The sequence below is a fragment of the Larus michahellis genome, chromosome 1 (genome assembly GCF_964199755.1).
Source record: "Larus michahellis chromosome 1, bLarMic1.1, whole genome shotgun sequence".
Taxonomy (NCBI): Eukaryota; Metazoa; Chordata; class Aves; order Charadriiformes; family Laridae; genus Larus; species Larus michahellis.
Genome location: NC_133896.1, coordinates 210,234,846 through 210,249,573, shown reverse-complemented (window position 1 = coordinate 210,249,573; position 14,728 = coordinate 210,234,846).

Sequence of the window (14,728 nt, the reverse complement as noted above, 5' to 3'; positions counted from 1 at the left end):
TTCCATCCTGCACTGGTGTAATAGATGGTCTTATTATAAATATGCAGCAGTTTTCCAGATGAGCCTCCCCCTCCCCCTTAAAATGACCTGGTACATCTGCACGGAGTGGAGATGGCTGGGAGAGGGAAGGAGATGGAGCAGAGGCAGGAAGAGCCCTGGGATCTTTCAGGCACCCATTTAGAAGGTGCTGAGGTACTACATTAATATTCAAGTTACCAGCCCAGGCCCTGATGCTGCAAATATTTAAAGAAAAAAACACTTGACTCCTCAGGCGAGCAGTTGCACGGTAATGCTTGGCAGAAGTTTCCAGCCTCCATACACCATTTCCCCCACTCCTCCATCCCTCCTGCTGCTTTTTTCTGAGGTGCTCTCCTGATTTCTTAAAATCTCTCTGTGGATGATCATTTCTGCTCAAGGCAGCACGTGGGTTGAGCAACTGTTATTTATCAGGAGATTTTCATACGTCTCTCTCTGCAAGGGACTGAGGCTCTTGTGAGACTTTGTTCTCCTTTTAAACAGCCATACAATCCCTAATAGAATTAATATAATATAATAAAATATAATGTAATATAATAAAATGCCCTCATTGGTTAGAATAACTGCAGTCTATAAACCAGTGCAGCTGTGGCAAGTTGCAGAGTTGTTCTGGCATTTCAGAGGTTACTGGGTTCCTGTCTGTCATCTGGCTGTTCTGGGCATCGTTATTATGACAGTTGCCTTACAAATCCCTGTTTGCAGTTATTTATACAATGGTCCGAGTTTAACTGTTTGGACTTTCTGTTCTGTTTGTCTATTCTGGGCTGATTTCTGGGGTTTATTCCAGCCAGAATAGGTGTGAGAAGAAAAATACATTTATGGTGGCTGTTTTCTTAGAAAAAAACCCCAAATGTACTCATGTTTTGAAGTGGGGAGTTAAATTTTTTCAGTGAGAATGACCTGATCGGGATGTGCCCTTGGCCTCATGCATGGAAATCCACCCTCACTGAGTTGTCCAAACAGTGTCTTTCGAATTGCAGCTGGCACATGCGAAGGAGAGATGTGCTGGAGCACAGCTGAAATCCCCACGGGGTTTCTCCACGTTGGCCGAGGTGCCGCCTCCCGCAGCAGTTACAGCAACCGGCTGGGCCAGCCCTGGACTCCAGACCTGGAAGAGGCAGGACCAGCTTCACTCCAACACGGAGGGCAAGAAGTCAGATGAAGCAATGGAGAGGTTGAGGAAAGACAGAAAAGCAGCCTTTAATTTGATGGACCTTTGCCCTGAGTACGGCCACAGAAATCACAGTGGGTTTTCTCTTTCCAGGAGAAGTTTTTTGGAGGGTGTTTGGTGAGTTACGTCCCCATGTGCAGTTCCTGGAGTGTGGCAATCTGCACCTGAATGTGTATGGCGTGGAGCCAGAAAACTCATACACACACCAGAAAAACCAACAGTGGAAACCTTGATATCTATATGTTTGCCAGCTCTGAGCTCTGACTCGGCCAGCAGAATTCACATTATAGTACCTGCAAGCAAACTAGCTGACAGATGAGTAGAGTAAGAGATGCAAAAAGAGAAATCCCATTAAGGGGGACATGGAGCTGTAACTGGCTTCAGCAAAGCAGCAGTCCCTAACGAGCAAGGAGATCCATGGGCAGATTTGGGCCCACAATAGTGTGTTTTGCACTTACAGAGCAACTTGAATACCAGTGGCTGAAAATGCCCATTGATATTTGGTAAAATGAAGAGCAGTGAGATTATAACAGCCTCCCCCAGCCAGGCCACTGAGTGTGTCAGTGACAGCAGTAAGGAAAGGCCCCGAAACTCATTCCTGCTCACCCTTCAGACAAGCTTTTTAGGTTACCTTGCACATGAGGACCCAGTAACACCAACGAGCATCCAGAGGGTGCACTAGCTGGCTGAGCACGATGCTCTGTGGATGTATGTGGGTACATTGGTGGGACTGGTCGCTGGTCCCTCCAGGAGCCTCTGACACTCAGTGCTGATAAATGGTCACTTCTGATGAGTGACTCATAGAGCAGATGAGTCTCACCCTGAAAGTGTGGGTTTCTCTTCAAAAAATTCTATCAATAACAAATTTTTTCTCTCTTATCAGTTCCTGCACCAATTACCTGTTAGAAAGTCAATCTTTGCCACAGTCAAAGGTCTAAAGTGTTTGGATTACACATGTCAAATGCTTCTGGAGTTCGACCAAAAGTTGGGATGGAGAAGAGGAAAAAGCAAGGACAAGGAAAATTTGTGCAAGTGAAATAAGCTGATATGAAACAGTTTAGGGGGAGGAGGAGGCAGAGGAGCAGGATGCAGATGAGCCACATACACCCGAAGGGTGGTGTGCGAATCTCTGGAATACAGAACTTCAGCATGAAGTGTTCATTATATTTTGAGATCAGAAGAGACTACTTCCATGGCTTAGGTCACCTGTTTAGCACTTGCTTCTCCATTAGCATCTGCTCCAGGTCCTCTTTTGAAATATTAGTGTTGGTTTTAAAGAAACTAGTAGCTAGTGGATTTTCCATCAGAAGCCTCAATCGGCGATTTTAATGGCTGATATCTCTCAACATTGACATATCGTGACTTATTTCAAACACAGATTTCCCCAGCTGCAACTTCCAGCCATTGCATCTGGTTATGCCTGTGACCACGAGGGTATAAAACCTCTTCGTTGTCAAATCATTGTTCCTTATGCAGACTCTTATGAACAGTGACAAATCCCCTCTTTGTACTCAAGGTAAGTAGACCAACATCTTTGAATCCCACTGAAAGGCATGTTTTCCAGACCTTCGATCATGCCTGTGGTTCTTTGAGTTCTCTCCAACTTCTAACGTTGCAAGATGAAAGAAGGACCCCAGACCTGGCATGCTATTCCAGGAATAATCACATGTCTGCAGATGTAGAAGGAATATAACCTCCCTAATCTTAGCCAAGACCCCTTCATTTCTTCAGCCAAGCACTAATGAGGGCTGGCTGGCCATCTCATGGAAGTAAGATATCAGCCGTGGCTTCCCCCCATTTTGCGCGTGTCTTGATTTATCAGAAAGGCAACCACGTATTCTAAGTATGACTGAACTGTTGACCACCTACGGACATGACCTTACCTTCAGCTGTCTTGGATGTACCATTTGTTTATGCATGGTTTACATACAGTTTGGGTCTCTATGGATCATCTTTATCCAGATTGTCCTGGCATCTTTGTTTATCACCTCTCACACTGTTTTTGTGTCACCTGGAAATGTTATCAGCAATCATCTGATTTCTTCTCCAAACCAGTGACAGAAACATCCCTGAGGACTGGACAAGTGGAAGACCTTTGCAAGACTTCTTTAGGAAAGCACCTGTTCAACAATGAGTTTCCATTTATCTTCCATTATATTTTGAGACTTAACACTTCACTGGTTTTTATCCTTTCAGTGTGTATCTTATGGGTTTTCTATCAAATTGTAGCTTCTTTGTTTGGAAGTGTATAGTTAAACAAGTTTTTTGTGGAAGTATATGCTGTATTTATGCAGTTACCCTTACAAATCACCCTTGGAAATTGCTAAAAATATCACACTGGGTAACCCAGGACTATTTTTCATAAATAATTGATTGACATAATCTGTATTAAACTTCTTTAATTCCTCACAGTAAAGTCCCATAGGAGTAGTCCTCTATTTCCCTTTGACTGAGTCAGTCAAAGTCAGGGCAATTGAATCAGTCTTAATCAGGTCATTCCATCTACCCCTTTCAGAGTTAAATAAAAATAAATTGAGTATTTCTGTAACTTTATCATTCCAAAGAAAGACCTCAAAAGAATTAAAATTGCATATGCTATAATAGAAAATAAAGCAGAATAATATTATTTGTCCAGCATAATCTGGATGAGTGAATTTTCTGCATGTTATTGTCTAAACAAACACATTTCTTGAAGGGTGCTAAAAGAATTTGCATTAGCTTTTCAGCTTAGCAACAGTGTTCCCGGTTTCGTCAGTGTATTATCTTTTCACCTATGTAAATACCTTTTATGACAGTTTGTGTGTGTAGTCATTCAGTCCAGGTGAAAACTAATCCCTAAAAATATTTAAGAAATAGCAGCATGGCTTATACAAAGGACAAAGAACAAATACATATGATGGACAGACAGGACTAGCATGACCTGTCCATGAAAGCAAACAAGAAAATAATCCATGAAAGCAAACAAGGGGAACATCTGTCAGAAAGGGGAGCATGCCAGTTAAAACAAACCTCCATCAAGATCTATCTTATGCAACTGGAACTTCTGCAACCCATAACTCCAGCTCTCCTTGGTCTTGGCACTGGAAGGAGGAAGTACCTTCACAAGGATGAACTTTTCCTGGACATTGAATCCAATATGCTGGACTGCCACATGCTCGCTTTCCAACACCAGCCGTTGCATACTGGCCTCCTCTACTTGTCCTTTCTCCCTTTGAAGACTCGTTTACAACTCTCGACATGGTTTCTTCTGCTTTTTTGGTGCTCATCTTCCAATGTAAGAAGAAAAACTGTAAGAAGAGTTTTTCAAATGAGTCCCACCCAGAAAACCTTTCACTCATCCAGCCTGTGTCTAAGACAACTGCGTGAATGCAAAGTAGAAAATACTTTATCCCATTGTGTAGATAATCTGTAGAGTTAGTTGATGTTAGTTGTCATGGGCAAGCAAACTCTTTGCTGATGTAGCCTATGACGTCTTTACAAAAATGGGTCTCGTAATACCAGTGTCAACTTCTTTTTAGGGGAGGGACTTCTCACTTGGCATTGAACGGTAGGCTTTACTTGTTTCTCTCATAGAAGTTCACAGATGCCTCTTGTGTTAGATGCAAACTCCAAAGAGCTTACATTTTGAACAGGAAAAAAGCGAGAAAGGGGAAAAAACACACACCCAGGTGAAGCAGATTTCTCCAGGACACCCAGCAAGTCGGGGATGGAGCTGTCAAAAGTGCATGTCGTGGATCCTCGCTCTCGAGCTAAGAGGGGATCCCTTGAGGACCAGTCACTCTTGACTGCAGGACTGTAGACCTAGCCTACTGAATTTAACTGATGCTGCGTGTTTGCTATTAAGCATCATTGTTTCAGGAACAATGAGTACCTCTCGACTGGGAGGGAGTTCCCAAGCATGTCCCACGTGTCAAGTGGCAAGAACTGTGACCAGAGTCATTTCTTACTTTCTCCAGTGGCAAAGGGCAGTCGGTTGCGCCACATTCACCACTAATAAATTACACTGCATTTCTCTTGTCACCAGACACAAGCACACACATTTCTAATATCTGAGCCTGGGTAGCATTTATTAGCAAGTGCTGATGTGTTAAGTACCACACCTCCTTTTTGGGTCTATGTGTAATTTTTTCCTTCCCTTATCCTGTGAAGAACCAGGGCATAACCAATCTTGACTCCCTTTTCTCTACACGTGCCTTCAGGCAGAAGCTTTTATGCCTGCAAAACTAGAAGCATCAGCACAAAACTGCCTAGGATTAGACCCTTTGCCTTTTATGGCAAAACAAACAGGTCTTCTTGAGGTCATATTCAAAATGACTGTGAAAAATGTGATGGGGGAAAGTTTTGGCCGCTTGCCAGTAGCTGTTCACATGTCTTTGTTCCCACTGATGAAAACCATACTGATTGCCAGGCTGACATCCTCGTGGACTAGCCGCACATCCCCACAGAAATCGTGCAGCTATAAGCTGTTTGGGGCAGCGGAGCTGCGCAGATTTTGCACGCAGCTTCTCACCAGTGCTTTCCTGGGTGAGGGGAGGTGGCACTGGTGGCTCAGTCTCTCGCTCAGATTGTTTTGCCACCACTGCTAGGACACCTACTGAGTCCCCCTGGCACAGCTGCTCGGTTTTCCCTTGCCCAATTTATCACAAATACTCAGAAATCTGATTTCTAATGCATTAACAGGACATGCTGATGCAATGTTAGTTTAGTGGGATGTAATTAACAGATGTGTGGGTCTTAGAAATTTGTTATTTAGGTAGTCTGCCGGCTTGCAATTCATTTCTCCGGACTGAAAGAGCCTGCCCCTCTGCTTTGTGTAGCTCTTTTTGATCTCGTCTCTGTGACTCTGATAATGGTCCCTCCTCCCCTTAGGAAGAAAAATCCTTTTATCCTCTTTTTTCCCTCTGGGTGTTTGGCTCTGTTCTCTGGCTTCAGAGGGGTGAAGGGGGATAAAGCTAAAAGATCCCTCCAAAAATAGTTCTGATGATTAGGAGTCTTCCTGCCCTTGGAGGGCCTGAGTGTATTATCTTCTGCCTAGCTCTGGCTTCAGTCCTGCTTCACAAGAGGATGGGCAGAGAGCTCGGGGAGGCTGGCGCTGAGGTCTGGCTTAGCCAGAGCGAGAGACCCTGGCCAAAGACGGATGCTCCTGCAAAGTCAATGGGAAATTGTACCAGCGGCAAGGAAAGAGCCACATTCAAACATCCCTCTGACACGGGCAGCGTCAGAACGTGGCCACTTCCCTGTCTTTGCTGCCAGATGCAGAGGGATGGGGGGAGTTGTCCAGGCAGGGGGTTGTCTGTGGCCTCCCGTAAGACCCAGGAGCTCTCTCCTCTCCAGCATTGCTCTCCTCACAGCGAGCAGAGACCAGAGGAGCTGCTTCCTGGTCTCCTTTGATGAGTAAGGCACTGGGGGTGGATGCAAGATACTCGCTCTTCGGGGTGGTGTCTGGACCTCACCTGCTTAGACCTGACCTCTGCGTCCTTGCTTGTGGCAATTTCCCAAACTGTGCCAAAGGAGGGGGGTTCTCAGAACAACTTCAGCCCGACAGAGACACAAGGACAAGCCATATCCTGCCATCCAGGTCCCCCACAAAGCCACAAGCATGGTGAGAACAGCCCTTAACTTGTGCTTTTGGAGTCTTCCAAAGGTTGTCCTTTGCTCCATTGAGCTGCAAGGCTGAGGAGCACTGCAGGTTGCTCAGCAGGGTCATCGGGGTTGGGAGGAAACCCCCCAAAAGAGAAACCTGACATGTCTGTAGGCGTTACAAAGAGCTGAATTATTCATTGGAAAGGTGTAAGCAAAACTTAGGCGTTTTTTCTCAGCAGAAGCTCAGTAGCTGGGAGGTCCAGGGAAAAGTGCTTTCTACTGTGCAAGCCCTTTTAAGCAAGCCTGAAGTGATGTTGGTGTAGAAGCTGAGAGCTGCCACGGTGCTTCAGGACCTGGGCGTGCAGGCAAAGAAATGAGAACTTGGGTATCTTTTTTTTTTTGTTTCAGCTTCTAGCTTCAAAGTGTGGGGAGCAGAGCTCACATCTGTGAACGTCATGGGAAAAAAGCTCCATGCTGCACAAGCGGTGTGCTAGCTAGAGGAAAAAAAAAAAAAAAAAGTAGCATGCTGAAAGTTTGATGTGATCAAATAAAAACAGATCATTGTGCCACTCAGACTATGAATGAGGTAAAATAATTAAAAGTTTGAACAAAGCGCTTTCCGGCTCCCTCCTGCTCTTTTCCCTTAGGCATTCGATACATTGCTTCATCTTAACAAGGGAAACCGTACTTAATTTGAGCCTGGATTCAAATCACCTGAGCCCTGATCGAAAAGTAAATGCAAAGTCAAATCAATTTCATGTAAAACTGAGTACAGACGACTACTGGGAATTACAGCCACTGCCAGCAATTATCACAGTTGTGATAGTTATTTCCAGAGACACTTTATATTTTGTTTTCGCAGGCTGCACTTCATGACACACAAACTCGCAAATTACCTTTTATGCTTCACCAGCAAAATGTTTTTAATTCACTCAAAAAAAATTAACCAATCAAGCAATATCTTGGAAGCTTATAACTTGCCAAACATCCTTCATTTACATGAAAAAATACTTCTACCTGAAAGCTGCCTCCCATTTAATTGAATTTTCATAAGTGTCTTAGAGGTTTCCTCTCATCTCCAGATAACACAGGTCAGTTGTCCTCTCTTTCACTTCTGTAGCCACTGTCTCTCTTTTGAGGGACAAGGTCTGGGGCAGAAACTCTTCCTGCACTGGTAGCACAACTTTGCTGACTGGCCCATGACTCACGGGGAAGGTTTTGCTGAAACCACCTGTGAAATCCATCCCAGTCCACCCAGCCTCCCCCTTAACCTTCTGAGGCCCCTACCCAGCCAACACCTGCCCTTCAGAGAAGTATTTATAGCTGAAGAGACTCACCAAAGAGCCCACAGCATGGTACTGGTTGAGAAAAGGCAAATCTTGCATTTGGAGGGCTCCCAGCCACTGCCTTGCCTCCAGTCCAGCCACACGGACACCTCTTTGGATGGGGCTGCCGCCTCTCCACCCGTGTTGGAGGGCTTGTTCCTCCTCTGTGGACTGACCCTGTGCCAAGGGCATGAGCCTGTGAGAGGGGTTCGAGTTTCACAGAACCACAGAATCGTAGGGTTGGAAGGGACCTCTGGGGATCACCTAGTCCAACCCCCTGCCAGAGCAGGGTCACCCAGAGCAGGTTGCACAGGAACGCGTCCAGGTGGGTTTTGAATATCTCCAGAGACGGAGACTCTACCACCTCTCTGGGCAGCTTGTGCCAGGGCTCTGCCACCCTCAAAGGAAAGAAGTTCCTCCTCATGTTGGGATGGAACTTCCTATGCTCAAGTTTGTGCGGGTTACCTCTTGTCCTGTCCCCGGGCACCACTGAAAAGAGCCTGGCCCCATCCTCCTGACACCCACCCTTTCAGTATTTATAAGCATTGGTATGATCCCCCCTCAGTCATCTTTTTTCCAGACTAAAAAGCCCAAGTCCCTCAGCCTTGAGTTTGACCATTCCTGAGCAAATTAGGCAGGAAACACTCACTTCACCCACTCCTGGTCCATAGGATTGGGACCACAGATGCCAGGTGGGGTAGGAACTGGGAACTAGCAGCTCTGGAGAGCTCTGAGCAGCTCTGAGGAGAAGCTGGCTACCTGCCTTGTGTCACATTTCTATTTGCATATTAATGAATATACTTTGCACAGAAACCAGAATATTTAATATAACATTTCAGACTTATGAAACGCGTCAGGCTGAGAATCAGGGAAGAGAAGCAACAACTTGGGAGCTGGGTGACCTGTCATATGCCGAGCTGAAGAGCCTGCAAAAAACCTGTGGCTTGGTCTGTTCCTGCATAGTTCAGCAAAAAAAAAAAAAAAGAAAAAAAAGAATATCCAACGCTAAATATGAGCCTTTTGCAATAATCAAGATCAGGTTAAAGAATCTGTGGTCCAAGAAACAGCTTGACGTACCAGATCATGTGCTCATGTTGAATAGTTCAACCAGCTCTAACTGCAATTATACATTTGCCATTCCAAATATACTTTTTCTAGTGAGTGGCGATGAAGAAATGCTAAGAGCTTGCTTGGGAGGGGGCTGTGCTTTGGCTTACGGTGGAGTTGTAGCTACAGACAACTGTTTACATCTAGCTGCATTATTCAGGTACATCTCTGAGATAGGCATCTTTGTAATAAATGGCACCCTCAGTTTTCTTAACTGGGGATACTGTCTTGAAAATAACAGCTTGTGATTTTATTCAAATTACTTACTGCAGCAGCGCAAAATTTGGCCCAAGCTGTTTATGGATTGGGGCGGATCCAGGACTACAGAGGTCAGGAAGAGTTCAAGTTCATACATAATGTATGGTGTGTTTTAATAAGGCTCCTTTCATACTTCGGTTTGTCTGCCCGCCTTTGCATGGAGCTGTAAAGCCACAGGCAGCACTGTTTAAAATTAAAAAGGCACAGCTAAAGCCCTCACCCTCTGCACTTTTAAAGCGAGGTCTATTTTCCAGGTCACTCCATCCAGCCCCATCACAGCTGCGCCAGGCAGTTGCCCTGCGCGGCGCGGGAACGCCTCCCCTCCGAGCTAATTATCCAGCTCTTTTGTTTCAGCTCCGCTGTTTGCTCAGGGCACGTCAACCGTGGGAAATTCCTGCCTTTGCTGGGAAGTTGCTGATGGTGGAGTTAAAAACGTTTTTACATAGATTAGGCCCTTAAAAGTGGTTACTAATACCCACTAATATGGATGGACACTTTCTGCCATACATTGCTTTGCTCTCTTTCCCAGCTATTAAGGAATGCAGCATCATGAGAGCCAGTTCTGCAAGATGCTGAGCCTTTGGCTGTCATCCAGCAAAAACTTAAATATAGGGATAGTCCTATCGACTTCAGCTGGTTGGAATGAGCCCTTAGGCCCAGATCCTCAAAGGCATCTGGGCAACTGGCTCCCGAGGTCCGGACTTAGGGTCTATTTGCACGTGTGATATATTTGGTGCTTACAACGGAGGGTGTTTAATCAAATGGCTTTTCCCTTTGGCTGTGCTCCTTTTTTTTTGCAAGATTCACAGTTTTCATAGTCAGGATTGGGGACTACGGGACTGCATGTGCTGATATGAGTTTCTCAATTATAGGAAGGTGTCCTAAAATCTTATTTATGAATGTATCAAGCAATATACTGAGCATGAGTCCATGTTTCAGCAGAAGCTCCAGCTTTACAGCCCTCTCCCCATGTGTACAAGGTAGCTATTGCCGTCCTATTTTCTGAAGTGAGAGAATGAGTGCTGGAGCGCCTATACAGCACACCAAAGGTCAGGCAGTGGGTCAGGAGTTATGCCAGAAAGGGAAAAATCAGATTTCCCGAGCCATTAGACGGTACAGCTCCTCCTGTGGGAGAGAAGAGGGGGATGAGAACCAGCCCGTTTTGCAGCCAGGCAGCGCCCATAACTGGCGGATGGGAATACGGTCGGTCCCATGGGTGCAGGCGCCAGAGCGGGTGTCTGTCTCAAAAGGTTTGTGCAGACGCACTGTTCTGCAGTAGCTGAAACTAAATTTCAAGATAGGAATGCTTTTATACTCCTGGATCCGGGTCCCTGCCCTGGTTTTGTTCTGAAATCATATTAAGGTGAGAATCCTCCATCCCTCCCCACTTATTTTCACCGAAGGAAACCCGAATTTTCAGGCTACCATAGAGAAATGTGCTGTGGTCAGGCTCAGACCCTGCAGACCAGGACTCCAGCACGTGTCACAGCTCACGTCGTAGAGCAGCTTAAACACGGCCTTCCTCTGCCACCCGCTCGGAAAGGAAATATTGCAGAAGAGCGAGTGTCTGCCTGCGCTGTCGGATTCAGTGCTGGGTAAACACAGAGCCTGCGGTAGACGGGCACGTATTTGTTTCACTTCCTTAAGATGCAACTGCATGCCAAATATAAGTAGTTGCATCAATATAGCAGAGGTATGCCAAATTCAAAGACTTTGAATTTCTTTTGCACCAATTACACAATTTCTTTTACCCCAGAGAATATTCCAGCCTTGCTTGGCAGGAGGGGTTCCAGCGTGCAGCAGTGGGTCCCTGTACAAGTATCAGAGGCAGATTATGGATAAGGTCCTAAACATGTTTATGACATTTAAGATGGGATTCAGCTTTCCCTTCAGGCACCTCCAGCCTCTACCGTATGGCTGTTTGTTTGCAATCTGGATATTGAGGCTCCCATTCTAGTTGATGGAGGTCAGGGACTCCTTTGCCTAAATGTAGGTTTCTAAACCCATCTGAGATGCCCTAGCCCTACCTCTAGCTTCTGCTCCAAAAGGGCACAGGCATTCTCAGCTTTGTGGGGGTGTCCCCTACAGCCCAGTGGCCTCTGGGTGGTCTTGTATCTTCATTCAGGCTCATTTTGTGTTTGCTCTCCTTACAAGTCTTCTCATTGCATATCCCTCATGAACCTGCTGTATTCACACTGCACGGCTTCTTCCACACCTGCTTGGCCAGCAAATGCACTTTGGGACCAGATTCAACATAATTGGGCATTACACGCAAAGAAGCGAGGGGGAAAAAAATGGAAATGATACTCCATCTTTGCAGTTTTGACAGGAAAGCCGGGAAGCAAAACTGTTAAGTCTTCACAAGGGATATCTGTAGGCAAGAGCCTTCCTGAAACAGTTTTCCATCTGGAGGGTCTTACTGATGCTGGACTGCCGGCGTCTTGGGAGGTCACAAATGAAAATGAAATTAAGCAGGCCAGGAAAGTGTCTGGACACTCAGGCCAGCTGACAGGGGATAGTCTGTATCTGTGGTACCAGAGTGGTCTATCAGCCTCCAAAACAAGGCAACTGCTTATTGGGAATGGTGAGAAGAAGGATGAAATGCTGAAATTGCCTATGCGTGGAGGGGCTGTGCATTAGCACAGGGCTCGGGATACATGCTGGGATTACCCTGTAGGAATGGTCTCATCCCGGCCTCTGCAGCCCTTGGTGCTGATGGAGGACGTGGGCTGTTTGCCTCGATCTATCCCAGCAGGGTCCCAGCTACTTCCTTGACTTACTATCTTTCCAGCCTGGGCATATGACACCTTCCCATGTGCCTGTCACCCAACCAAGAGGGTGGTGGCAAACCATACGAACACACTGTGCTTTCACTGCAGCCCCATTTCATGAGCTCAGCAGTGCTTGGGAAAGAGCTGTTTATCAGGTGAGGGGAAGGGTGGACACCATGGTGAAGAAACCCTGCTCCCACATCAAATGTGACAAGATGCCAGCAGGGATGTGACACAGCTCCCCAGCAAGGTCTAATTGCAGAGTTACAACCCTCCTGTGCCCTTTCGCCAGTGCAATCCTGCCCTTAAAACATTCGCATAGAGTATGCTTCTACCAGAGCTTCTTCAGTGTTTTGAAAACAAAAGGCACTGCTTTGGCACAGCTGTCTTGGTGCGAGCCCCTGGATGGCCTGACTTGGGAGGATTTTGTAAGCTTGACCTATTCTTATATGCTTTTTCTAATGTTCTGCAAACCCCTACAGACTTTTTGGTGACCTTCAAGAAGGCTGTGACTGACACTGCACGGGCAAGACTTGTCTACTCTATAAAGGATAAGGCTCTGAATGGGATGGAGAGAGCAGGGGAAGGCTAAACCCAATCCCTCAAGTAACTCTTGCATCTCTCTGTTGAAATCTCTTGGGGCAGGATTCTCAAAAACACTGATGCGTGTTTTTGTCCACCAAGGACACGTGTCCCAATGAAAGAGGGGAAGCTCTGCTGCTATAACTTTTAAATGCATTTGCAAATCCCACTCTTCATCTCCTTGAGTGTCTGCCTTGTAGATTATAAACTATGGGGTAACTGTGTGCACTTCTGCTCAATGCCTAGATGAGGCCCCTAGAACCGTTGAACACTACTGTGTTATAAGAAATGTTCAAAAAAATAATCCTAGCCTTGTCTCTGCTTTGTTGTTTTGAATTTTCCTCTGATTCATCTGAAAAGAACATGTTTCAGAGATGTTTCTACCCGCGGTGTGTCATATCGATCAATTCCTGCAATTAGATAATTTGCCCAGTGATCTTCCCCCTTCTCCCCTCCCACCACCCTCCACCCCCTCAATGGGTGTCCTCGGTCAGGGTGGATGGGAGTCTCTCAAGAAACATCTGGTTGCTCATGAAAGCAGTGAAGTCATGCAGCAGGAGGTAATCTCCTTTCTGAGTCAGCTTTCATCTTGTGTCCCAGCCTGGTACCAGTGAGCATTACACGTTCATTGAAGCTGCAGTCTAAGAGGGTCCTTTTCCCCTGAATCTTGACTTGGTTGCATCTTCCCTTTCCTGTGCTCCAAACAGTCATGACAGATCCAGATTCTGCTTTCCTCCATAGCACATCTAAATTTCTGCACTGCTTTCAGACAGCACAGTCAAAACCCACCAGGCCCTCTCCAGCTCATGCTTTCATGGCTGCTGGCTCTTCCTTGCTGCTTGCCCGATGACCCCTTTGATCTTTCTCAGGTGTCTTTCAAAATTCAACTGTTGGCGCCATTTTCCGGCGCCCACTCGTTCGGAGCAAAATAACTCCCACACCCCATTTGTAAAAACATCTTTAAAGCAAACAGAGAAATATGTTCAGTTGTTCGGTTTTTTTTCCCCCCTCCCACATTGCTGAGGATTTGAGTGCTGAAACTTGAACAGCAGCATTGTAATATTATACCTGGAAATGTCACATTGATGACTGAGTATTTTGAGTGGTGATGCCCCAAGCAAAATCAGTCCAGTTCTGCAGAGCCTTGAAAGATGAGCTGCTGGGTATGGGAGCAGAGGGAGCAGCACCAGGACACAACCATCCTTTTCTGAAAGAGGCAAAGAAAGATACGGAAACACTTGGGACACATACAGAAACAGTGTGAACGTCCGTCCTCCAGCCACCTCGTGCCATCTGAGGGTGCTCTTGTTTCTCTCTTCCTTGCTAAGGGACTCAGAGAAAACATTGCATAGAGCAGCTCATGGAAGAGCGTGTCACTTCTGATTTGAGAAATAGAATCGTAGACTCATAGAATGGTTAGAGTTGGAAGGGACCATAAAGATCATCTAGGTCCTACCACCCTCCCATGGGCAGGGACTCCTCCCACTAGATCAGGTTGCTCAAAGCATGATGACAGGCAAAGCTCGGGATGCGGTGAGGAGCTGCCTGACAGAGGAATGCATCAGGAAGTGCCCATGGCTCCTGGGGATGGGGGGAAGCCCCTGCTGCCCCCTACATTTAAAGCCACGCTGGATGAACAGACAGAAACCTCATGGAGTCAAGAGGAGGCCTGGTGTTGGGACCCAGCACTGCCCCATGCCCCAGGTGAGCCCCAGTTCCAAAATACCATCACTGGTGTCCCCTCACCCATTTGGTCAGTTCCAAAAACTCCCAGGGCATGACATCCAGAGGAGACTGGCTTCCCCTCATCTGTCAATGGCAGCCTGGGCACAATGGGGTGTGGGTGGAAACCTGCAGCCTCCCACCTGTGCTTCCCATCTTTGTGTCAATGTCCC